The following is a 25,840-nucleotide window of genomic DNA, read 5'->3' as shown; positions in this document are numbered from 1 at the left end:
TGTCATATATGGCCTTTATTATGTTGAAGTATATTCCCTCTATTCCCACTTGGCTGAGAGGTTTTATCAAAAATGGGTGCTGGGTTTTATCAAATGCTTTTTCAGCCTCCATTGATATGGTCATGTGATATTTATTCTTCATTTTGTTTATGTGACATGTTATATTTATTGTTATGAGAATATTGGGCCAGCCTTGCATCTTCTGACTAAATCCAACTTGCTCATAATGTATGATCTTTTTAATGTATTGCTGGGTCTGTTTGCCAATATTTTGTTGAGGATTTTGGCATCTGTGTTCATCAGGCCTGTGATTTTCTTTCTCTGTACTGTCTTTATCTGGTTTTGGAATTAGGATAATGCTGGCCTCATTTTTAAAAGCTTAGAGGTCTTCCTTTCTCTTGAATTCTTTGGCATAGTTTGAGGATAGTTATTAGTTATTCTTGAATGTTTGGTTAAACTGCCTGTAAATCCATCTGGTCCAGGACTTTTGTTTGCTGGATTTTTTTATTACTGCTTCTATTTCATTAGTTGTTATCAGCCTTTTCTGGTTTTCTGATTCCTCCTGATTAAGTTTTGAAAGATTATGTTTCCAGAAATTTGTTCATTTCACCCAGGTTGTCCTGTTCGTTGGTATATATGTTCATAGTATTTTCTCACAGTGCTTTATATTTCTCTGGTGTCACTTATTACTTTGCCTCTTTCGACTCTGATTTTATTAATTTGGGTCCTCTCTCTTTGTTTCTTGGTGAGTCTGACTATAGGTTCATCAATCTTGTTTACTTTTCAAAGAACAAGCTCTTGGCTTCATTGATCATTTGTATTGTATTTTGTTTTTTGTTTAGTCTCTATGTCATTTATTTCTATTCTAATCTTTATTATTTTCTTCATCTTCCTCTGGGCTTTCCTTGTTGTTCTCATTCTAATTCTTTTAGTTGTAAGGTTTAGATTATTTATTTGAGCTTTTTCTTATTTCTTGAGGTAGGCCTGTAATGCTATGAACTTCCCTCTCAGGATTGCTTTTGCTATGTCCCACAGGTTTTGCATTATTGTGTGTTCATTTTCATTTGTTTCCAGAAATTTTTTTTAATTTCTTCTTTTATCTCTTTGAATACCCATTCATTGTATAATAACATACTATTTAGCCTCCATGTGTTTGAATATTTTGGGGGTTTTTATAGTAGTTGATTTCTATTTTTTTGCAGTTGTGATCTGAAAAGATGCTTGATATGATTTCAATCTTACTGAACTCAAAAGGACTTGCTGTGTGTTTTAACATGCGGTCTATCTTTGAGATAGTCCCATGTGCACTTGAAAAGAATGTATATTCTACAAATTTGGGATGAAATAGTTTGTAAATATCAGTTAAATCCATATGATTTAGTGTGTCCTTTAAGGTCACTATTTTCTTGTTGATTTTTTGCCTGGTAGATCTACCAGTGATGTCAGTGGGGTGTTATGTTCCCTACTATGACTGTATTGCTTTCTACCTCTCCCTTAAAGTCCTCCAGGAGTTTTTAAATATATTTAGGTCTTTTTTGTTTATTGGTTCGCTGGTTTTCTTTTATTGATTTTATGTAGAGAGAGGAAGGGAGAGAGAGAAACATCGATGTGAAAAACACCAATTGGCTGCCTCCTGCACATCCCCTATTGGGGATTAAGCCTTCAATATGGGCATGTGCCCTGATCAGGAATTGAACCCAGACCTCTCAGGCCTTGGAACGATGCTTAATCAACTGAGCCACACCAGCCGGGCTATATTTAGGTCCTTTTGTATTGGATGGATATATGTTTGCCAGGGTTGTATCCTCTTGTTGGAATGATTCCTTTAGTACTATGTAGTGACCTTTGTTTTGTTTTGTTTTTAATTGAAAATTATAGTGTTTTATTTGTTTATGAGCATCTTTTCTATGCCTTGGCAAACTGTCATACTCCTTTCTCAATTTGGATCAGCTTCTGAAATGTTACCTTTGTGCTTTCAATGGCAGAAAAATGTGAGAGTTCCTTTAATGTGAAGTTTTCCATCTGCTTCACTTCCTCTGAGACACATTCATACTTTATGACACAACCACTTTCCTCACTTATAACTATGTTTGACTTCATTAAGTTCTTCTGGCTGCATATCTAGAACTACTTCCTGAATGGAGACAGTGTCAACATCACATGGCCATCCACATCTTCTGTAACTCATTTACGCTCCATCCAAATCCCGCACAATTTTTTTTTTTTTGCACAGTAGTGGTGTACTACTGTGCAAAACCAGGACTGCCTGTCGTTCTTGGAATCTGGGTACAAATTTCACAGTAGCATCCTTACCTGAGCTTGCAGTTTCACCAATTTGAAGTTAATGAATTCATGCAGATTCTGAAACAATGAAACCAGCTTTTACTGGCACTGAAATGTTCTTTCTGTCTCCTTGTAATTACCATTTTCTTCAATGCAGCACTTTGCCACTTTGGCCTGAATGCTAGTGGGTGGGGCAGTTGCTTACTGGTAGTCTCTAGTTATTAAGGTGCCTCAGTTTGCCTTTCTCTGGCCTGGCCCTCTGGCCTGGCCAGGTGGTGTTAAATTCCTGAGGGAGGGGCTGTTGCTTCTCCCTGGGGCTCTGGGAAGTGGCTCTTTGAGTAAATGGCTACTGTCCTGTGAGGGAGCGATTCATTGTAAAACTCCCCATGTCCTTCCTCCCAGCTCCCCAAGTCTCTCCATATAGTTCCAGTCCAGTCCACCCTCCCTCTGCCAGAGCCCAAGGTGAGTGGCTATAGCTAATTTAATGCTCTGCTGGTTTTTCCCCTGTACCTCTCCTTGCGGGACAAAGCCTCTGCTCTGGTGATTTCAGCCAGGTGTTCTGTGGGTGCCCTTCCTTGTCTTGGCATTCTGCGCTGTTGAGTCAGTTTGGGGTTTCAACCCTGAGGGAACTGCTCACAGGTAAAACAGCCCTCAGCGGCTGTCTGTGGGCTCCCAGCCCTCCTTCTTGCACCTCCGCATTTTCTTCCAGGCTCAATTTGGTGTCCTTTTTCCATCCTTGATTATGTGGGTTCTCTCGAGCTGCTGCTTTTTTTTGTTTTTTCCTGATGATTTGTCTTTATTTTAGTTGTAATTCCATTTTGGTCCTGGGAGATGGTCTATGTAGCTTTCGTTCATTGTGGCGCTATTTTTTGAGTCCCCAGTGTGATCTTTATTTCTGCTATGTCATTCTTCATTTCTGCTTGGTGGTTTTTCTTTTTCCAGTTGGTTGATTTTTATTGTTTCTATATCTTTACTCATGCTATTGATCTCTTTCCTCATGCTGTTGAGCTTCTTCATATCATTACTCTGAACACTACCTCTGAAAACTTGCTTAATTCCATTTCATATATCCCTTCTTCTTTATAATTCTCTTGTTCTTTCATTTGGGGTTTGTTTCTTTGTTTCACCATTTTGGCCGTCTCAGTGGGTTTTGGAGCCTGCCCAATTTTCCTGTGGGTGTTGGTGTTCCGCTGATTATGGCTCCCTCTATTGGGTTTAGATGATTGTGGGAGGGCTCACGTTAAACACTGCTGTCAAGTCTTACTTTCCTGGGTAGATTTGCAGGCCAAGCAATGAATCAGTTATCCTGTAGTTTTTACCTGCAGGCTGTAAGTCTCAGTTACTTAATGAGCCTTGGGTTTTAGCCCTCAGCTGAATGAAAAATCCCTCAGGTGAACAGGGTAAGAGGATTTCCAATGGGAGGGGCAATTGCTTTCCCTTGGGTTAAAATTGCTTTAATAAGAAAGTAGTTTCTGGGGTGTGGATTGTTGGCTCAGCAGGGGATTCTGGCCTTTGCCTTCACAGCTCAGTCCCCAGAGCCACAGAGTGGTGTTAAATTCCCTGGGGAAGGCAGTTGCTTCTCTCCCAGGCTAAAACAGTGGGCTACTTGATAGAGATGGCTACTGAAGCCCTGAGGGAGGGGCTCAGCATAGGAATTCAGGTCTCAGCTAGCTCAGTCCTCAGAGCCAGGACCCCCCAACACTGATTGACAGGAGCAAGTTTCAAGTGGCTTCCCCCACCCCCCACCCCCCACCCCCTTGCTAGTAGACTCTAGCTGTTAATGAGCCTCAATTTTCATTTCTCCAGCGAGGTGATGTTAAATTCCTGAGGAACAGGCCATTGCTTCTCCCCAGGACTCTGAGAATGGGTTCTTTGAGTAAGATTGATACTGTCCTATGAAAAAGTGATTCAGCATAAAACTCCCAGTAACCTCCTTCCCAGCTCTCTCCCCAGTGCCATGAACCCCAGACTCTCTTCATACAGTTCCAGTCCAGTCTGTCCTCCCTCTGCCGGAGCCCAAAGTGAGTATCTGTAGCTGATTTAGTGCCATGACCCTTCAGGGAAGTGCCAGTTTCCCGAGCTTCAGCTTATGTGAATTCCTCAGCCAGGTGTTATGTGGGAGCCCTTTCCTATTCCACCACTCTGTGCTGGGGAGCCACCCCTCTGTGCTGGGGAGCTACTCCTCTGTGCTGGATTTAACCCCCAACTTCTCAGAGGGAACTGCTCACCACTAAGACAGCCCCCAGTTTCTGGGTGGGGACCCAGCCATCCCTCTCACAACTCTGCAGCTCCTACCGGGCTCAATTCAGTGTCCTCTTTCCATCTCTGGTTATCAGGGTTCTCTCCAGCTGCTCTTAAGTTGGTTTTTCCTAATGACTTGTTTTTATTTTGTTGTAATTCCAGTTTGTTCCTGGGAAATGGTCTATGAAGCTTCCATTTTTCTGCCACCATTTTTCCTCCTCTTGGTGGAGTCTTTAGGGTTTTCTATTCACAATATATTACCATCTGGGAATAATGAGTTTTACTTTCTCCTTTCCAATTTGCATGCCTTTTTATCTTCTTCTTGTTTGATATCAGTGGTTAGGACTTCTAGTACTGGGTTGAATAAGAGTGGTGAAAGCAGACATCCCACTGTTTTTAATCATTTTTTATTTTTCAGTTATAGTTGACATACATATTATATCAGTGTCAGGTGTACACCCCAGTGATTAAACATTATAAAACTTATTAAGTGATCCTCTCAAAAAATCTCATGCCCATCTGACACCATACATAGTTATTAGATTATTATTGACTGTATTCCTTTTGCTGTACTTTATACATCCATGACTACTCTATAACTACTAATTTGTACTTCTTAACCCATTCACCCTTTTCACCCATCCCTCCAACCACCCTCCCATCTGGCTACCGTCAAAATGTTCTCTGTATCTATGAGTCTATTTCAGTTCTGCTTGTTTATTTTGATTTTTAGATTCAATTATTGATATATGTATATTTATTGCCATTTTCTTGTTCATGTTTTTTCATCTTTCTTTCCCCTTCTTCTTAAAGACCCTTTAACATTTCCCGTAATACTGGTTTGGTGGTGATAAACTCTTAGCTTTTTCTAGTCTGAGAAGCTCTTTACCTGACCTTCAATTCTAAATGATAGCTTTGCTCAGTAGAGTAATCTTGGTTGTAGGTCTTTACTTTTCATCACTTTGAATATTTCTTGCCACTCTTCTCAGGCCTGCAAAGTTTTATTGAGAAATCAGCTAACACTCTATGGGCACTCCCTTGTAGGTCACTAACTGCTTTTCTCTTACTGCTTTTAATATTCTAAAGACAAATATTCTTTGTCTTTAACCTTTGGCATTTTAATTATGATGTGTCTTGGTGTGGGCCTCTTTAGATTCATTTTGTATGGAACTCTTCGGGCTTCCTGGATTTGTATGTCTATTTCTTTCACAGCTGAAGGAAATTTTCTGTCATTATTTTTTCAAATAGGTTTTCAATTCTTGCTCCCTTTCCTCCCCTTCTGGCACCTCATGATGAGAATGTTGGTACACTTGAAGTTGTCTCAGAGTCTCTTTACACTATCTTGATATTTTTGGATTCTTTTTTCTTTTTGCTGTTCTGATTGGGTGTTTTTTTGTTTCCTCAAATTCCAAACCTTTGACTTTGTTCCTGGTGTCCTCTATTCTACTGTTATTCCCTGTGAATTATTCTTCATTTTAGTTAGTGTATCCTTTATTTCTGACTGGTCTTTTTTATGTTGCTGATGTTTTCACTAAGTTCCTTGAAGTTCTCACTAAGTTCCTTGAGCATCCTTATAACCATTGTTTTGAGTTCTGTATCTGGTAGTTTGCTTGCTTCCATTTCATTTTGTTCTTTTTCTGGAGATCTCTCCTGTTCTTTCATGGGCAACATGTTTCTTTGTGTCTACATTTTGGCTGCTTTTCTTTGTTTGTTTCTATGTATTAGGTAGAGCTGCTATGTCTCCCAGATTTGGTAAAGTGGCTTTGTGTAGTAACTTTTCTGTAGGGTCCAGTGGCTCAGCTTCCGCAGTCACCTGAGCTGGGTACTTAGATGCACCCCTGTGTGGGCTGTGTGTACTGTCCTGTTGTAGTTGAGCCTTTTTTTTTTTTTTATCCTCACCTGAGGACATTTTTTTTTCCATTTTTTGTTCAGAGAAAGTGGGAGGGAGAGAGAGAGAGAGAAACATCGATGTGAAAGGGACATATCAAGTGGTTGCCACCCACATGACCCAACCAGGGCCGGGGACAAACTGCAACCAAGGTACATGCCCTTATCGGGAACTTAACCCAGGTCTCTTGGGACCGCAGGCCGATGCTCTAACTGCTGAGCCAAACTGGCCAGGGCTGTAGTTGAGCCTTGATTGTTGTTGGCTTCACTGGGAGAGACTGACCTCCAGGCCAATAGGTTGTGACTATAACCAACCCTATGGAGCAGAACTTGCTTCAGTGGGGCTTTAGTGCTCACTGAGTCTTCCCCTTGAGTGTGCTGTTTGTGGAGGTGGTAGGGTTGTAATCTGGTGTGGTCTAAAACTGACCACAGGGTGCACTGATTCTGGGCCTCGTGGAAGGTGCAAAGTCAGCCACTTCCTGTGGCCTGCCAGGGGCCACCCAGCACTAGCAAAAGAATAATCTATAGATGGCTGCCACTTGTTTGGGGCTTGGAGGTACCCAGAAGAGACCAAGCTGTGAACCAAGGTAGGCAGCCACTAGTGTCAGGCCTGGGGTTGCTTAGAGAAAGGTAGGGGGCACACTGAGGACAGATGCTATTGTTTGAGATATTTTAAGCAAGTCTGAAGCATGAGCCAAGACAGACCATTCATATGGAAAAGCCACTAGAAACAGCTTGGATGAGCCTGCATGTTGGGTGGGGCCACAAAAGTGAGCCAAGTTGATGGAGACTCAGATATGGTGCCTGCCTGTTGGCTCTGTGGTGGGGAGGGCTCAGCAAAGGAACAATGGACTCTGCCAGCATGATTTTCTGGGAGAAATTTGCCCCTTTCAGTTCTTGCTCTGATGCCAGAGAAGTTCATTTCTCCCCATATGTCCCTGGTTCATTTCAAGCTGCTGACCAAATGCTAGAACTCAGAGGGAGTGAGACAAAGTAAATCTATGCATGGGCCCCTTAAGAGGAACTGCTTAGAACAGCAGCCTCCATGTCACTCAGCCACAATTCTTGCTGTATTTTACAGCCTGAAGATATGGGTACTTCTCTTTCCAGCACTAGAACCCTGGGATGAAGGGCCTGGTGTGAGGCTGGGACTTCTTGATCCTCAGGGGGAACCTCCCCAGGCAATCTATTCCTCTGGATTAAATACCACCACACATGGGTGTGGGACTAGCCCATCCATGCCTCTGCCCCTCCTACAAATCTTGATGTGGCTGCTTCTTTAATTCCCTAGTTGTAGGACTTCCTTTCATGTAGATTTTAGGTGGTTCTGAATGGTGGTTTTTCTGTAATTTAGTTGTAATTTTGATGTGGTTGTGGGAGTAGGCAAGTACTAAGTGGGAGGGAGAGAGGGAGGAAGAGAGAGAGAAAAATATCAATGTGAGAGAGACACATTGACTGGTTGCCACCCACACGACCCCAACCGGGACCAGGGACAAACCACAACCAAGGTACGTGCCCTTAACAGGAACCAAACCCAGGCCTCTCTGGTCCACGGGCTGACACTCTAACTGCTGAGCCAGACTGGCCAGGGCAAGTACTGTGTTTTCTTATGCTGTCATCTTCACCCCAACTCAGACATCCCATCTTGTTCCTGATCTTCAGAGAAATGCTTTTATACATGGCCATATTCAATTTTTACTATTTTGTGGAGAATTTTAGCATCTATGTTCATCAGGAATATTGGTTTATAATTTTCTTTTTTATAGTGTATGTGTTTTGAAATTAGGATAATGTTAGCATCATAAAAGAGCTTTAGTAGAATATTGGAAGTTGGCAGCAAAATAGGTGGATCTTTCTCCCACCACCTTCCAGAATCCAACTGGAATTAAAACTAATTAGGGAAATAGTCACCTGAAGTGCCATCTGAAGGCTGGCTGGAGAGGAGACTTTTAAACAAGGAAGAGTATAAACCACCTTGCCACCTTGAGACTGCACTGGTACAACAATTTGGATAATGTCATCAGGGCTGAGTCTCGCAGTTAGCCAGCCTGAGAGGAGATCCCACCTATGAATGGGACAATAATAATAAAGACCCAATTACAATGGGAGAGGCCAAATAACCCACAAAAGTGTCATTCCTAGAGCATTCAACTTAGGATTCAAGGAGAACATGCCATGGGTCCCATGGTACATTTTGCTATAAAAGGCTACCCATGATAAATGTAACACATAGAAACAAACACAAAGAGACAATTAAAATGAGGAGAAAAAACAACTCCCAAATAAAAGAAAAGAAGGAATATCCAAAGAAAGACCTAATGAGATGGTGATAAGTAATTTATCAGACATAGAGTTCAGAGTAATGGTTATAAGGATGCCCAAGAAACTTAGTGAGAACTACAAGAAACTTAATGAAAACTACAATGAACTTAGTGGGAACTATATCAACATTAAAAAGGACATAGAAACCATGAATAAGAAACAGTAAGAAATTAACATTACTATATCTGACATCAATAATACACTGGAGAAATTAAAAGCAAGCTTGATAAAGCAGAGGACTGAATCAGCAATTTGGAAGACAAGGGGGAAACACGCTCACATAGAGCAGCAAAAAGAAAAAACACTTATAAAACATGAGGAGAGTTTAAAGAAACTTTTGGACAATATGAAACAGAACAACATCCACATCATATGGGTACCAGAGAAAGAAAAAAGTGAGCAAGGGATAGAGAACCTATTTGAAGAAATAATGACAGAAAACTTTAGTAACCTGGTGAAAGAAAAAGTCAAACAAGTTCAGGAATCACAGAGAATTCCAACAAGATAAGTACAAAGAGATCTACACCAACACACATCATAATTAAAATGACAAATATTAAAGAGAGAGAATCTTAAGGGCAGCCAGAGAGAAAGAGTCAATTACTTATAAAGAAGTTCCCCTAAGGTTTCCCGCTGACTTCTTAACAGAAACACTACAGACCAGAAGGGAATGACATGAAGTATTCAAAGTGATGAAGAACAAAGATTTGAAACCAAGCTGACTTTGTCCATTAAGGAAATCATTCAAGTTGAAGGTAAGGTAAAGAGCTTAACAGACCAAAAAAAAGCTAAAGTTTATTAGCAACAAACCAGCAATGCAAGAAATGCTAACGGGACTGTTGTAAGAAGAAGAAATAAAGAGAGAGAAGAAGAACACAGGCATAAAGAATAAAAATGGCAACACACTCCACAATGGCAGCAGAGTGAATGGAAGCTACACAGATCATCTGCCAGGACCAAACTAAAATTACAACTAGAACAAAGACAAATCGTCAGGAAAAAGCAACAGAAAAGCAGCTGGAGAGGACTTATATAACCAGAAACAGGAAAAAAAGACATTGAATTGAGCCTGGTAGGTCTGCAAAGGTGAGAGAGGGAGGTCTGGCAGCATGGGCAGTAGCTGTTTTAGCTGTGAGCAGCTCCTTCGAGGTTAAAATCCCAAGCCGGCTATATGGTGCACAGGGCTGGGACAAAGCATTAAATTAGCTACAGCCACTACCTTGGGCTCCAACACAAGGAGGGTGGACTGGACTGGAACTGTGTGGAGACACTCAAGATTTAAAGGGTGCTCAGAGTTTTTGCTGAGTCACAATCACACAGAACGGTGGCCATCTTGCTTGGGGAGCCCCACCCCTGGAGCTCTGGAGAGAAGCAGCGCTTTTCCTGTGGAGATTTCACCCCACCCACCCAGGCCAGAGAAATGCAAATTCACGTTCATTAACAACCAGCATCTGCCCCACCCTCTGGAAATCCTCTTATGCTAAACACCTGAGGAACTTTTTCATTCAGTTGAGGGCTACAACCCAAGGCTCATCAAGTAACTGAGACTAATAGCCTCCAGGCAAAAAGCTAAGGATAACTGAACCTTTCCTGGGCTTGCAGATCTACCCAGGAAAGTAAGACCTGTCAGTGGTGTTTAACGTGGTTCTTCCCTCACTCATCCAAACTCAGTAGAGGGAGCCACAAACAGCAGAACACCAACACACACAAGGAAAATTGGGCAGGTTTCAAAGCCCACTGAGATAGCCAAAATGGTGAAACAAGTCCCAAATGAAAGAACAAGAGAACTCTGCTGAAGATGAGATAAATGAATGCAGTTAAGCAAGTTATTAGAGGTAGAGTTCAGAGCTATGATCTTGAGGAAGCTCAAAAGCATGAGTAAAAATCTAAACACCATGAGTAAAGATATAAAAACACTGAAAACCAAGCAAGTGAAAATAAAGAATGACATAACAAAAATAAAGAACACATTGGAAGAAATAACCAGCAGAGTAGAAGAAGCCGAGAACCAGATCAGTGAGTTAGAAGACAGGATAGAAAACAATCAAACAATGAGAAAACCAAAAGGAAAAAAATAATTAAAAAACAGAGAAACAGTTTAAGAGAACTGTGGGACAACTGGAAATGTAACAACATTTGCATCACAGGACATCCAGAAGAAAAAAATGAACAAGGGTTAGAGAATATATTTGAAGAAATTATGGAGGGGAAAAAAACTTCCCTAACTTAGTAAAGAAAAAAGGCATTCAAGTTCAAGAAGCACAGAGAACCCCAAGTAAGAAGAACCCAAACAGACCCACACCAAGACACAGAGTAATTAAAATGCCAAAAATTAAAGACAAAGAGAGAATCCTAAAGGCATCAAGAGATAAGCAACAGGTTACCTACAAAGGAACCCCCATTAGTCTATCAGCTGACTTCTCAACAGAAACACTACAGGCCAGAAGGGAATGGCATGAATTAATCAAGGCCATGAAAAACAAGGATCTGAATCCAAGACTACTCTATTCAGTAAGGCTATCATTTAGAAAGTGAAATAAAGAACTTCCCAGTCAAAAAAAATGCTGAGAGAATATATTGGCACCAAACCAGCACTGCAAGAAATGTTAAATAGACTGCTGTAATTAGTAGAAGAAATAGGGGTGGGGAGAATTTAACCAAAATAAACAAAAATGGCAGTAAATAAATACCTTAATAAGTACCCAAAATGGCAATAAATCACCTTAAATGTAAATGGATTTAATGCTCCAATCAAAAAACACAGAGTAGCTGATTGCATAAAAAAGGATGACTCACATATATGTTATTTACAAGAGACCCATTTCACAACTAAAGACTCACATATATTGAAAGTTAAGAAATGAAAAAAAAATCTTCCAAGCAAACAAAAAGGAAAAAAAAAAGCTGGGGTACCAATACTCATATCTGATAAAATTAGATTTCAAAATGAAGGCCATAACTAGAGACAAAGAAGGCCACTACATAATATTGAAAGGATCTACTCAACAGAAAGATATAACCTTGGTAAACATATATGCACCCAATATAAGAGCACCAAAATACATTAAAAATCTTCTGGAAGACTTCAAAGGAGAAATCGACAGCAATACAATCATAGCAGGAGACTTCAACACCCTGCTGACATCATTAGATAAAACCTCTAGACAAAAGAAATTAACAAGGAAACAGAGACTCTAAATGAAGCACTAGACCAAATAAATTTAATAGATATCTACAGAGAATTACATCCCAAAACTACAGAATTTACATTTTTCTCAAGTGCTCATAGGACATTCTCAAAGATAGACCACATGTTAGGACACAACTAACTCTCTACAAATTCAAGAAGATTGAAATCATATCAAGCATCTTCTCAGATCACAATGGCATGAATCTAGAAATCAATTGCAACAAGAACATACAAAGACATTTGAACACATGAAGGCTAAATAGCATATTATGAAACAATAAATGGGTTACCAAGGAGATCAAGGAAGAAATTAAAAACTTCCTGGAAACCAATGAAAATGAACACACAACACAAAATCTATTGGACACAGCAAAGCAGTTCTGAGAGGGAAGCTCATAGCATTACAGGCCTACCTCAAGAAACAAAAAAATTTTCTAATGGACTATCTAACCTCACAACATAAAGAACAAGAAAGCAAACAAAAAGAAAACCCCAGAGCAAACAAAAGGGAAGCAATAGTAAAGAACAGAGCAGAAATACATGACATAGAGACCAAAAACAATTCAAAGGATCAATGAAACAAAGAGCTGGTTCTTTGAAAAGATAAACCCTTTGAAAAGATGGACCCTTAGCTAGACTCACTAAGAAACAAAGAGAGAGAACCCAAATACACAAAATCAGAAATAAAAGAGGAGAAGTAACAACTGACAACACAGAAATACAAAGGATCGTTAACAAATACTATGAACGATTATACACCAACAAATTGGATAATCTATGCAAAATGGACAAATTTCTAGAAACACATAGTCTTCCAAAACTGAACCAGGAAGAGATAGAAAACTTGAACAGACCAATAACAGCACAAGAAATTGAAGAGGTAATCAAGACTCTCCCAGGAAACAAAAGCCCAGGCCCGGACAGCTTCCCAGGGGAGTTTTTCCGAACATTCAAAGAACTAAAACCCATTCTCCTCAAATTATTCCAAAAAATGTAAGAAGACGAAAGACTTCCAAACTCGTTTTATGAGGCCAGTATAATTCTAATTCAAAACCAGATAAAGACACTACAGAAAAAGAACACTACAGGTCAATATCCTTGATGAACATAGATGCCAAAATCCTGAACAAAATGCTAGCAAATCGGATCCAGCAATACATCAAAAAAATTATTCACCATGACCAAGTGGGATTCATCCAAGGGATGCAAGGATGGTACAATATTCGCAAATCAATAAATGTGATACACCACATAAACAAAATGAAAGCTAAAAACCACATGATCACATCAATAGACACTGAAAAGGCATTTGACAAAATCCAGCACCCATTTCTGATAAAAATGATCAGCAATGTGGGAATAGAGGGATCATATGATCATGTTATTTTTATCCCTCATTTTGTTTATGTGATGTATCAAATTTATTGTTTTGTGAATATTATATCAACCGTGCATCCTTAGAATAAATTCCACTTGATCACAGTGTATGATCTTTTTTATGCAATGTTACATCAGGTTTGCTAATATTTTGTTGAGCATTTTAGCATCTATGTTTTTTAAAGATATTGGCCTATAATTTTCTTTCTTTGTAGTGTCTATCTGTTTTGGAATTAGGATAATGCTGGCCTTGTAAAAAGAGCTTGGGAGTCTTCCCTTCTCTTGAATTTTTTAGAATAGTTTGAGATGGATGGGTATTAGTTCTTCTTTGAATGTTTGATAAAATTCACTTATGAAGTCATCCAATCCAGGACTTTTGTTTGCTGGGATTTTTTTAATTATTCCTTCAATTTCATTAGTTGTAATCAGGCTTCCAGGTTTTCTGATTCCTCCTCATTCAGTTTTGGAAGATTGTAAATTTCTAGGAATTTATCCATTTTGCCTAGATTGTCTAATTTGTTGACATATTGTTGTTCAGAGTATTCATTAAAATCTTTTGTATATCTGTGGTATCAGTTGTTACTCTTTCATTTTTTATTTTATTTATTTGAGATCTCTCTCTTTTTTTCTTGATGAGTCTGTTAAAATTTCATCAATCTTGTTTGTCATTTCAAAGAACTAGCTTTTGCTTTCATTGATTTTTTATATTGTTATTTATATGTCATTTATTTCCACTCTAATCTTTATTTCCTTCTTTCTACTTTTCTTTTTCTAGTTCTCTAAGGTGTAGGGTTAGATTGTTTACTTTAAATTTTTCTTGCTTCTTGAGGTAGTTCTGTAATGCTATGAACTTCCCTCTCAGGACTGCTTTTGCTGTGTCCCATAGATTTTGGATTGTTGTGTGATCACTTTCATTTGTCTACAGTAACTTTTTATTTCTTTTTTGATCTCATTGTAAACCCATTCCTTGTCTATTAACATGTTATTTAGCCTCCATAGGTTTGAATTTTTTTCAGTTTTTTGTTGTTGTTGTTGTTGTTGTCATTGTAGTTTATTTCTAGTTTCATACCACTGTGATCCAAAAAATTACAATTTCAATCTTCTTGAATTTGTTAAGAGTTATTTTGTGTCCTAAAATGTGATCTATCTTTGAGAATGTTTTATGTGCACTTGAGAAGAATGTCTATTATACTGATTTGGAATAAAATGTTCTGTAAATATTGATTAAATCCATCAGATCCAGTGTATCATCTAAGGACATTTTTGCCTTGAGACTTTTTTGTCTGGAAGATTTATCCATTGATGTCAATGGAATGTTAAAATCCCCTACCATGACTGCATTGCTGTCAATCTGTTCCACTAAGATTTTATTTGTGTAGTTAGGTGCTGCAATATTGGGTGTATATATGCTTACAATGATTATATCCCCTTTCTGGAATAATCCTTTTAGTATTTTGTAATGATTTTCTTTGTCTCTTGTTGTCACCTTTGTTTTGAAGTTTATTGTGTTTGACATAAGTATTACAACCCCATTTTTTGTTGTTGTTGTTGTTGAAGTTGCATGGAATATTTTTTCCATTCCTTTAATTTTCTTCTGAGGTGGATCTCTTGTAGACAGCATGTATACGGGTCATGTTTCCTGATCCATTCAGCCACCCTATGTCTTTTTTTTTTTTTAATTTTTTTCTCTATTGATTTTTTTTTTTCCTCACTCGAGGACATTTTTCCATTTTTTGTTCAGGTAGAATGGGAGGGAGAGAGAGGAACAGAGAGAGAGAGAAACATCGATGTGAAAGGGACACATCAAGTGGCTGCCACCCACAAGACCAACCAGGGCCGGGGACAAACTACAACCAAGGTACGTGCCCTTAGCAGGAAACGAACCCGGGACTCTCTGGACCGCAGGTCGACACTCTAACTGCTGAGCCAAACTGGCCAGGGCTCTCTATTGATTTTTATAGAGAGGAAGGAATAGGGAGAGATGGAAACATCAATGAGAGAGAACATCAATTGGCCACCTCCTGCATGACCCCCACTGGGGATCAGGCCCACAACCTGGGCATGTGCCCTGACCAAGAATCAAACCGGTGACCTCTTGGTGCATGGTACAATGCTAAACCACTGAGCCATACTGTCCAGGCTACCCTATGTCTTTTATTTTTTATGAATTTTTATTTATTTTTTTGTTAAAGGTATTTTAACTTTTTACCCCATTGGCACCCCCACCCCACCCCACCTCCGCCCCGTCCCCGGCTTAGTTGTCCATGTCCATCGGTCATGCATACATGCATATAAATTCTGTGGTTTATCTCTTCCCACACCCCCACGCCCCCATCCCCTCTTCTGAGGGATGTCAGTCTGTGCCCTACTTCCATGTGTCTGGGTCTACTGTATTCCTCAGACTGTTATGTTCATTATATTCCGTATATAAGTGAGATCATGTGGTATTTGTCTTTTTCCGCTTGGCTTCTTTCACTTAGCATAATGCTTTCCAGGCCCTCCATGTCGTCTCAAAGGATAAGAGATCTTTCTTTCTTACCGCTGCATAGTACTCCATTGTGTATATGTACCACAGCTTTTTTATCCATTTGTCTACTGGTGGACACTTGGGCTGTTTCCAGATCTTAGCTATTGTAAATAGTGCTGCTGTGAACATGGGGGTACATATATTCTTCTTGATTGGTGTTTCAGGCTTCTTAGGGTATATTCCCAGCAGTGGGATCACTGGGTCAAATGGGAGTTCAATTTTTAATTTTTTGAGGTAACACCATATTGTTTTCCATAGCGGCTGCACCAGTCTGCATTCCCACCAGCAGTGTATTAGAGTCCCCTTTTCTCCACACCCTCGCCAACACTTGTTTGATGATTTGTTGATGGCGGCCATTCTGACAGGTGTGAGGTGATACCTCATTGTTGTTTTAATTTGCATCTCTCTGATGATTAGTGATGTTGAGCATTTCTTCATATGTCTTTTGGCCATTTGTATGTCCTGTTTGGAGAGGTGTCTATTCAGCTCCTCTGCCCATTTTTTAATTGGGTTCTTTGTCTTACTTTTGTGGAGTTGTATGAGCACTCTATATATATTGGAAATTAACCCCTTATCTGATACATCATTGGCAATGATGTTCTCCCATACAGTGGGTTGCCTTTCCATTTTGATGATTGCTTCCTTTGCTGTGCAGAAGCTTTTTAGTTTGATGTAGTCCCATGTGTTCATTTTCTCCTTTATTTCTATTACCTTAGGTGATGTATCAGTGAAAATTCTGCTCCGTATGATGTCTGAAATTTTGTTGCCTACATTTTCTTCTAGAATTTTTATGGATTCATGGGTCACATTTAAGTCTTTTATCCATTTCGAGTTTATTCTTGTGTATGGTGTAAGTAGATGGTCTAGTTTCATTCTTTTGCATGTAGCTGTCCAATTTTCCCGACACCATTTATTAAAGAGGCTGTCTTTACTCCACTGTATGCTCCTGCCACCTTTGTCAAATATTAATTGAGCGTATTGCCTTGGGTCCATTTCTGGGTTTTCAGTTCTGTTCCACTGGTCTATATGCCTGTTCTTGTGCCAGTACCAGGCTGTTTTGGTTACAGCCGCTTTGTAGTATAACCTGATATCTGGTATTGTGATCCCACCTACTTTGTTCTTCTTTTTCAAGATTGCTGTGGCTATTCGGGGTCTTTTTTGGTTCCATATGAACTTTTGAAGTATTTGTTCTAGTTCTATGAAATATGTCGTTGGTATTTTGATGGGGATTGCATTGAATCTATAGATTGCTTTGGGTAGTATGGACATTTTAATGATGTTAATTCTTCCAATCCATGAACAGGGTATGTGCTTCCACTTTTTTATACCTTCCTCTATTTCTTTTTTCAATGACCTGTAGTTTTCTGCAAATAGGTCCTTTACTTCTTTGGTTAAGTTTATTCCTAGGTATCGTAATTTTTTTGGCGCGATGGTAAATGGGATTGTTTTTTCAGTTCTCTTTCTGTGAGTTCATCATTGGTGTACAAGAATGCAGTCGATTTCTTGATGTTAATTTTGTATCCTGCTACTTTGCCAAATTCATTTATTAAGTCTAGTAGATTTTTGATGGAGTCTTTAGGGTTTTCTATGTACAATATCATGTCATCTGCAAATAATGACAGTTTCACTTCCTCCTTTCCAATTTGGATCCCTTTTATTTTACTTCATGTCTGATTGCTGTGGCCAAGACTTCCAGTACAATGTTAAATAAGAGTGGTGAAAGTGGTCATCCCTGTCTTGTTCCTGTTCTTAATGGAAATGTTTTTAGTTTCTGTCCATTGAGTATGATGTTGGCTGTAGGTCTTTCATATATGGCCTTTATTATGTCGAGATATGATCCCTCTATTCCCACATTGCTGAGCGTTTTTATCAGAAATGGATGCTGGATTTTGTCGAATGCTTTTTCAGCATCTATTGATATGATCATGTGGTTTTTATTCTTCATTTTATTTATGTGGTGTATCACGTTTATTGATTTGCGAATATTGTACCATCCTTGCATCGCTGGAATGAATCCCACTTGGTCATGGTGAATAATTTCTTTTGATGTGTTTTTGGATCCGATTTGCTAATATTTTGTTCAGGATTTTGGCATCTATGTTCATCAAGGATATTGGCCTGTAGTTTTCTTTCTTCGTTGTGTCTTTTTCTGGTTTTGGAATTAGAATTATGCTGGCCTCATAGAACGTGTTTGGAAGTCTTCCTTCTTCTTGAATTTTTTAAATAGTTTGAGGAGAATGGGTGTTAGTTCTTTTTTGAATGTTCGGTAAAACTCCCCCATGAAGCCATCTGGGCCTGGGCTTTTGTTTGCTGGGAGAGTCTTGATTACCTCTTCAATTTCCTTAGTTGTTATTGGTCTGTTCAAGTTTTCTATCTCTTCCGGGAGTAGTTTTGGGAGACTGTGTGTTTACAGAAATTTGTCCATTTCGCTTAGATTGTCGAATTTGTTGCCATATAGTTGTTCGTAGTAGTTGTTAACAATTTTTTGTATTTCCGTGGTGTTGGTTGTTCCTTCTCCTCTTTCATTTCTGATTTTGTGTATTTGGGTTCTCTCTCTTTGTTTCTTGGTGAGTCTAGCTAAGGGTCCATCAATCTTGTTTATCTTTTCGAAAAACCAGCTCTTTGTTTCATTGATCCTTTGAATTGTTTTTTTGGTCTCTATGTCATTTATTTCTGCTCTGATCTTTACTATTTCCTTTCTTTTACTTGCTCTGGGGTTTTCTTTTTGTTTGCTTTCTAATTCTTTAAGTTGTGAGGTTAGACAGTCAATTAGAAATTTTTCTTGTTTTTTGAGGTAGGCCTGTATGGCTATGAACTTCCCTCTCAGAACTGCTTTCGCTGCATCCCATAGATTTTGTGTTGTTGTGTGTTCATTTTCATTGGTTTCCAGGAAGTTTTTAATTTCTTCCTTGATATCCTCGGTGACCCATTCATTGTTTTTCATAACATGCTATTTAGCCTCCATGTGTTGAAATGTCTTTGCATGTTCTTGTTGTAATTGATTTCTAGTTTCATGCCATTGTGATCTGAGAAGATGCTTGATATGATTTCAATCTTCTTGAACTTGTAGAGATTTAGTTTGTGTCCTATCATGTGGTCTATCTTTGAGAATGTCCCATGTGCACTTGAGAAGAATGTGTATTCTGTAATTTTGGGGTGTAATTCTCTGTAGATATCTATTAAATCCATTTGGTCTAGTGCTTCATTTAGAGTCTCTGTTTCCTTGCTAATTTTTTGCCTAGAGGATCTATCCAGTGCTGTCAACGGGGTGTTGAAGTCCCCTGCTATGATTGTATTGTTGTCGATTTCTCCTTGGAAGTCCTCCAGAAGATTTTTAATATATTTTGGTGCTCCTATATTGGGTGCATATATGTTTATCAAGGTTATATCGTCCTGTTGGATAGATCCTTTCAATATTATATAGTGGCCTTTTTTGTCTCTAGTTATGGTCTTCATTTTGAAATTTATTTTATCAGATATGAGAATTGCTACCCCAGCTTTTTTTTGCTTTCCATTTGCTTGGAAAATTTTTTTCCATCCCTTTGCTTTCAACCTATGTGAGTCTTTTGTTGAGAGGTGGGTCTCTTGTAAACAACATATAGATGAGTCATGCTTTCTTATCCAATCAGCTACTCTGTGTCTTTTTATGGGAGCAATCACCGTTTAAGGTGATTATTGATATGTACTTATTTATTGCCATTTTTGTTTAGTGTGATTCTATTTTTCTTCCCATTTCTACTGCTAATTACAGCAGTCCTTTTAACATTTCTTGCAGTGCTGGTTTGGTGCTAATGTATTCCCTTAGCCTTTTTTTGTCTGGGAAGCTCTTTATTTGATCTTCTAGTTTGAATGATAGCCTTGCTGGGTAGAGTAGTCTTGGATTCAGATTCTTGTTTTTCATGACTTTGATTACTTCATGGCATTCTCTTCTGGCCTGTAGTGTTTCTTGTGAGAAGTCAGCTGAGAGCCTTATGGGGTTCCCTCTGTAGGTAACCTGTTGCTTATCTCTTGCTGCTTTTAGGATTCTTTGTCTTTAATTTGTGGCATTTTAATTACTATGTGTCTTGGTGTGGGCCTGTTTGGGTTCTTCTTACTTGGGACTCTCTGTGCTTCTTGAACTTGAATGCCTTCTTCCTTCACCAAATTAGGGAAGTTTTCTGTCACTATTTTTTTTAATATATTCTCTATCCCTTGCTCATTTTCTTCTTCTTCGGGGACTCCTATGATGCGAATATTATTACATTTCCAGTTGTCCCATAGTTCTCTTAAGCTGTCTTCCTGTTTTTTAATAGTTTTTTCCTTTTGTTTTTCTGATTGGTTGATTTTTTCTACCCTGTCTTCTAATTCACTGATCCGGTCCTCAGCTTCCTCTACTCTGCTTTTTAAACCTTCTGATGTGTTTTTCATTTCTGATATGTCATTTTTTATCTCTTCTTGTTGGTTTTTAATTTCTAATTGGCTTATTTTCAGTGTCTCTATGTCCTTACTCATGCTGTTCAGCTTCCTCAAGATCATGGCTCTGAATTCTAGCTCTGTTAACATGCCTAATTGCTCCACATTGATCTCATCTTCGGTGGAGGTCTCTTGCTCTTTCATTTGGCTTCTGTTTCTGTGTTTCACCATTTTGGCTATCACTGTGGGCTTTGGAGCCTGTCAAGTTCTCCCTGTGGGTGTTGGTGTTCTGCTGTTTGTGGCTTCCTCTCCTGTGTTTAGATGAGCGAGGGAGGACCCACGTTGAACACCACTGTCAAGTCTTACTTTCCTGGTTAAAGTTGCCAGCCCAGGAAAGGTACTGTTATCCTCTAGCTTTTTGCCTGGAGGCTAGCAGTCTAGGTTACTTGATGAGTTTTGGGTTGTCAGTTGATTGAAAAACTCCCTCTGGTGCTCAGCCAAGGGGCTTTCACGAGGGTGGGGCAGATGCTGGTTGTTAGTGAGCCTCAATTAGCACTTCAATGGCCCACAGGGTGTGGTTGGATGTCCGAGGGAGGGGCTGCTGCCTCTCCTCAGAGCCCTGGGAAGGAGCAATGTGGCCACCGTCCTGTGTGGCTGGCACTCAGCAAACGCTCTGAGTGCCCTACAAACCCCGAGTGTCCCGACACAGTTCCAGTCCAGTCCGCCCTCCCTCCGCCGGAGCCCAAGCTGAGTGGCTGTGGCTGTTTCAGCCTCTGTCCCGGCTGCGCTGTGGAGCCGCCTGGGAGTGTAACCCGAGGGCGCTGCTCCCAGCTAAGGCCGCTGCCGAGCTGCCGACCTGGGCTCCCAGCCCCGTCTCGCGCCTTAGCAAGCCTACCGGGATGGAGTCAGTGTCCCTCGTTGTATGGTCCTCGCAAGCTGCTTTTCTGTTGGTTTTTCCCGTCGATTTGTCTGTGTTATAGTTGTAATTCCAGTTTGGTTCTGGGAGATGGTCTGTGTAGCTCCGTTCACTCCGCCGCCATTTTTCTCGATCTAAAAAAGAGCTTCCAACCTGGGGAGAAAGCTCTGGACGTAGAGGGAGAATTGGAGCGAGTTTGATAGGAGGGTTTGACTACGGTAAGGGTGCTACCATCATCTACCCTATGTCTTTTGATTGAAGCATTTAATCTGTTTACGTTTAATGTTATTATTGATAGGTACTTACTTACTGCTATTTTATTCTTTATACCTATGTTCTTCTCTCTGTTTCTTTTTTCTTTTTTTTTTCTTTTTTTTTTTTATCCTCACCTGAGGACATTTTTGCATTTATCTTTAGACAGAGTGGGAGGGAGCAAGGGAGGAAGAGAGAGAAACATCAATGTGAGAGAGACACACCGACCAACCAGCCGCCACCCACATGACCCCAACTGGGGCCGGGGACAAACTGCAACCGAGGTACGTGCCCTTAGTAGGAACAGAACCCAGACTCTCTGATCCGTGGGCCAATGCTCTAACCATGGAGCAAAGCCACCCAGTGCTTTCTTCCTCTTCTTAAAGAAGGCCCTTTAACATTTCTTGCAATACTCATTTGGTGGTAATCTTTTAGCTTTTTTGGTGGTTGTTGTTAGGAAAGCTCTTTATTTCACCTTTAGTTTTAAATGATAACCTTGCTGGATAGAATAGTCTATGTTGAACATCCTTGCTTTTCATTACTTTGAATATTTTATGCCAGTTCCTTCTGGCCTGAAGTATTTCTGTTAAGAAATCAGCTGACAGCCTTATGTAAGCTTTCTTGTAGGTGACTAACTGTCTCTGCTTTGCTGCTTTTAAGATTTTCCTATTGTTTTTAAGCTTTGTCTTTTTTTCTTTTTTTTTTTTTTTTGCCCATAATGAAAACTTCATTGAAAAACTGACACCAAAATAGAAGGTCACTGTTATATGTACTTACAAAATTAAATATAATTACATTATCTTGGTAGCTTAACTAAAATTCCTGAACTAATAAGGCTTTCTGTGATATAACACAAATTTGGGAAGTTGTATGTATCATCAGTGTTGCTTTCTTCTAAATGAACACCCTTCTATGAGTCTAGCCTTCCCTCCTGTCGGCTATCACAACACTGTTGAACAACCTACATGAAGAACCACAGTCTGAGAATGGCTGAAAACCATAGTGATCTTGTAGCAACCTGGAAATTTTACATGCATAAAATAAGAATTTGGACTTTAAACTAGTCATTTCTTTTTACGTTTTTTCTTTTTCTCTTCCAAGAACAGATGTAGTAAATCTCTAGCCAAAGGCATGTTGATCCTCTTGCAAGCAGAGCCCATGGAGATCTTTAAGCTTTCTCATTTTAATTATGATGTGTCTTGGTGTGGGCCTCTTTAGGTTCATCTTGATTGAGACTCTGCTTCTTGAACATCTGTGACTTTTTCCTTCACCGGGTTAGGAAAGCTTTCAGCCATTATTTCTTTAAACAGGTCCTCTGTTCCTTGCTCACTCACTTCTTTTTCTAGGATCTCTGTGATGTGAATGTTGTTCCTCTTGATGTTGTTCTAGAGGTCCCATAGACTTTCCTAATTTTTTAAATTTTCTTTACTTTTTGTTGTTCTGCTTGGGTGTTTACTATTATCTTTCCTGTAATTTTCTGATTTGATCCTCTGCATAATTTGACCTGCTGTTGATTCCTTCTAGTGTATTCTTCATTTTTCACTGGTTCTATTTTATGGTTTGTATGTCCTTTTTAATGCTTACTACCTCTTTGTTTAAATTCTCACTGAGTCATCTATTCTTCCCCTAAGCTCCTGGAGCATCCTTATAACCATTATTTTAAATTCTGCATCTGGTATTTTGGTTGCTTCCATTTCATTTAATTCTCTTTTTTTTCTGGGAATTTCTCTTATACTTTATTTGGGACATATGTCTTTATCCCCCCCCCCATTTTGTTGGGGTGCATTAGGTAGATCTGCTATGACTCCTAAGCTTGTAATGATAGCTTTATGATGTACATGTCCTGTTGGACTCAGTGATGTAATTTTCCACATCACCTGAGATGGTATTCCAGGAATGTGGCTTGTAGATTGTGTACAACCTCCTATTGTAGTTGAATCTTGAAAGCTGTTGGCCCTTTTGTGGGTGGAGTTCATCTTTTAGAGATGCTGACTATAAGGATAAACCTTACTCACCACGTATGAGTCACAGTGTAGGGGCTGCTCCCCAAGGAAGATTATTTCCCTGCAAGGTCTGGTGCCTCCTAGAATTCCCTCTTTGGTGTGTCATTTGTGTGGCTAGCTGGGTCTGAAGCCCACCACTGGTCTTCTCAGGCAGGATTCAGGTACAGGTAGATTTCAGACATTATGTGTACTTGTCTTGTGCAACCAGTCTGGAGCTTCTATGCTATTCACTGTTTTTCTGGCTCAGTGTACTTGGCCTTGGTTGTGCCTGGGTGGGGCCAATCTTTGTAAAAGGGTCAACGTCCTCCAGCATACAGCTGGGGAAGATCTATAAAAGGTCTGAGGCTCCCTGAGGTTCACCTCCACCTGTCAGCTACTCTGTCTGATCTTCCTTCAGAACCTTCTGAAGAAAGACTGTAGAATAGGCCTAGGCTGGCCACAACCCACAGACCTTTCCACAAGTTATAAGCTTGGTAGGTTGAGGTGACTGGGGTCAAGAAGATGGGGCTAGCTGGTCCCCTACTTGAGGGTCAGGCAGTCAGGCACTCAATGAGAATAAAATGGCCCCTACTCTAGAACCATAATCACATAGTCTCTGCCAGTGTCCCCAACTCCATCCTCCCCAGGAGGAGTGTAACACAGGTTAAGTTTGGGTACAACCAGCCATATTTTCTGCTAGAACAAGCTCAGTAGGGTGGAGCCATTGGAGCTCATGAGGACAGAGCAAAAAAGTCTCCCATTGGTGCTGGTGGAGCTTACCAAAGGGGACCAAGCACTTTGTCCTGCTTTGTCACTAGCCTCTGAGGAGACACACTACAAATGTTGAATCACTTGTCCTGCAGAGTTCAATCTCACAGGGAGATCAAAGTTCCATGCAGAGATTGGACTTTTAAAGTTTGTCTCACAAGAGGCTCTGAGAAACACTCCCTTCCCCCATGGAGCTGAGCTCAGAGGGCAAGGCCACCAGGACTTGGGAGGGCAGATCCAAAGAGTCACCCATTAAGAATGGTCCTGAAGATTCCAAAATGGCAGTGGAGTGAATGGAAGCTACACAGACCATCTCCCAGGACCAAACTGGAATTGCAACTAAAATAAAGACAAATCGTCAAGGAAAAGAAACAGAAAAGCAGCTGGGAAAAAAAAACCCATATAACCAGGGACAGAAAAAGGACACTAAATCGCTCCTGGTAGGAACTGCAGAGGCATGAGAGGGCAGGCTGTGATCCCACAGACAATGGCTGTTTTAGCTGTGAGCAGCTCCCTCAAGGTTAACATCCCAAGCTGGCTCCACAGCTCAGAGGGCCGGGACAGAGCACTGAATTAGCTACCGCCACTCACCTTGGAATCCAGCAAGAGAGGGTGGACTGGACTGGAACTGTGTGGGGACTCAGGAGCATGGAGAGCTGGGATAGCAATGGGAGTTTTGTGCTGAATCACTCCATCATAGGACAGTAGCCATCTTACTCAAAGAGCACCTTCCCAGAGCCCCAGGGAGAAGCAATAGCTCTCCCTCGGATATTTACCATCACCCAGCCAGGTCAGAGAAATGCAAATTGAAGCTCATTAACAGCCAGCAAACATCTGCCCCACCTACTGGAAATACTCTTACCCTGAACACCTGAGGGATTTTTTTCATTCAGTTGAAGGCTACAACCCAAGGCTCATCAAGTAACCGAGACTAATAACTTCCAGACAAAAAAGCTAAAGGAGAACTGAACCTTTCCTGGGCTTGCAAATCTACCAAGGAAAGTAAGATTTGACAATGGTGTTTAATATGGGTCCTCCCACAGTCTTCCAAACCCAGTACAGGGAACCACAATCAGCAGAACAACACCCACAGGGAAAATTTGACAGGCTCTAAAACCCACTGACACAGCCAAAAGGGTGAAACAAAGAAATAAATCCCAAATGAAAGAACGAGAGAACTCCACAGAATAAGAGATAAATGAAATGCAGTTAAGCAAGTAATCAGAGGTAGAGTTCAGAGTGATGATCATGAGAAAGCTCAACAGCATGAGTAAACAGCTCAATAGCCTGAATAAAGATATAGAAACATTGAAAATCGACCAATTGGCCCCACCGGTGTGGCTCAGTGGTTGAGCATCAACCCTGCACCAAGAGGTCTCCAGTTTGATTCCTGGTCAGGGCACATGCCCAGACTGTGGGTCCAACCCCCCAGTGGGGGCATGCAGCAGGCAGCCAATGATGTTCTCTTTCATCGATGTTTCTATCTCTCTCTCCCTCTCCCTTCCTCTCTCTCTGAAATCAATAAAGAAAAAAAATTTTTTTAAAAAGAAAATTGACCAATTGGAAATGAAGAATGACATAGCAGAAATAAAGAACACATTGAAAGGAATAACCAGCAGAGTAGAGAAAGCCAAGGACTGGATCAGTGAATTAGAAGACAGGGTAGAAAAAAAAAAATACCCAATCAGAGAACCAAAAAGAAA

At 40.1% G+C, this 25,840-nt stretch overlaps 1 pseudogene; it reads right to left on the bottom strand.

Annotated features, from left to right (window-relative positions):
• Window positions 1–22,265: 22,265 nt before the first annotated feature.
• Window positions 22,266–22,520, bottom strand: LOC118624286 (annotated as a pseudogene).
• Between the last annotated feature and the right edge of the window lie 3,320 nt (window positions 22,521–25,840).

Source organism: Molossus molossus, unplaced genomic scaffold, assembly GCF_014108415.1.
Source record: "Molossus molossus isolate mMolMol1 unplaced genomic scaffold, mMolMol1.p scaffold_m16_p_10, whole genome shotgun sequence".
Classification (NCBI taxonomy): Eukaryota; Metazoa; Chordata; class Mammalia; order Chiroptera; family Molossidae; genus Molossus; species Molossus molossus.
Note: the sequence above shows the minus strand (reverse complement) of the source record. Positions and strands in the feature narration are given on the sequence as shown.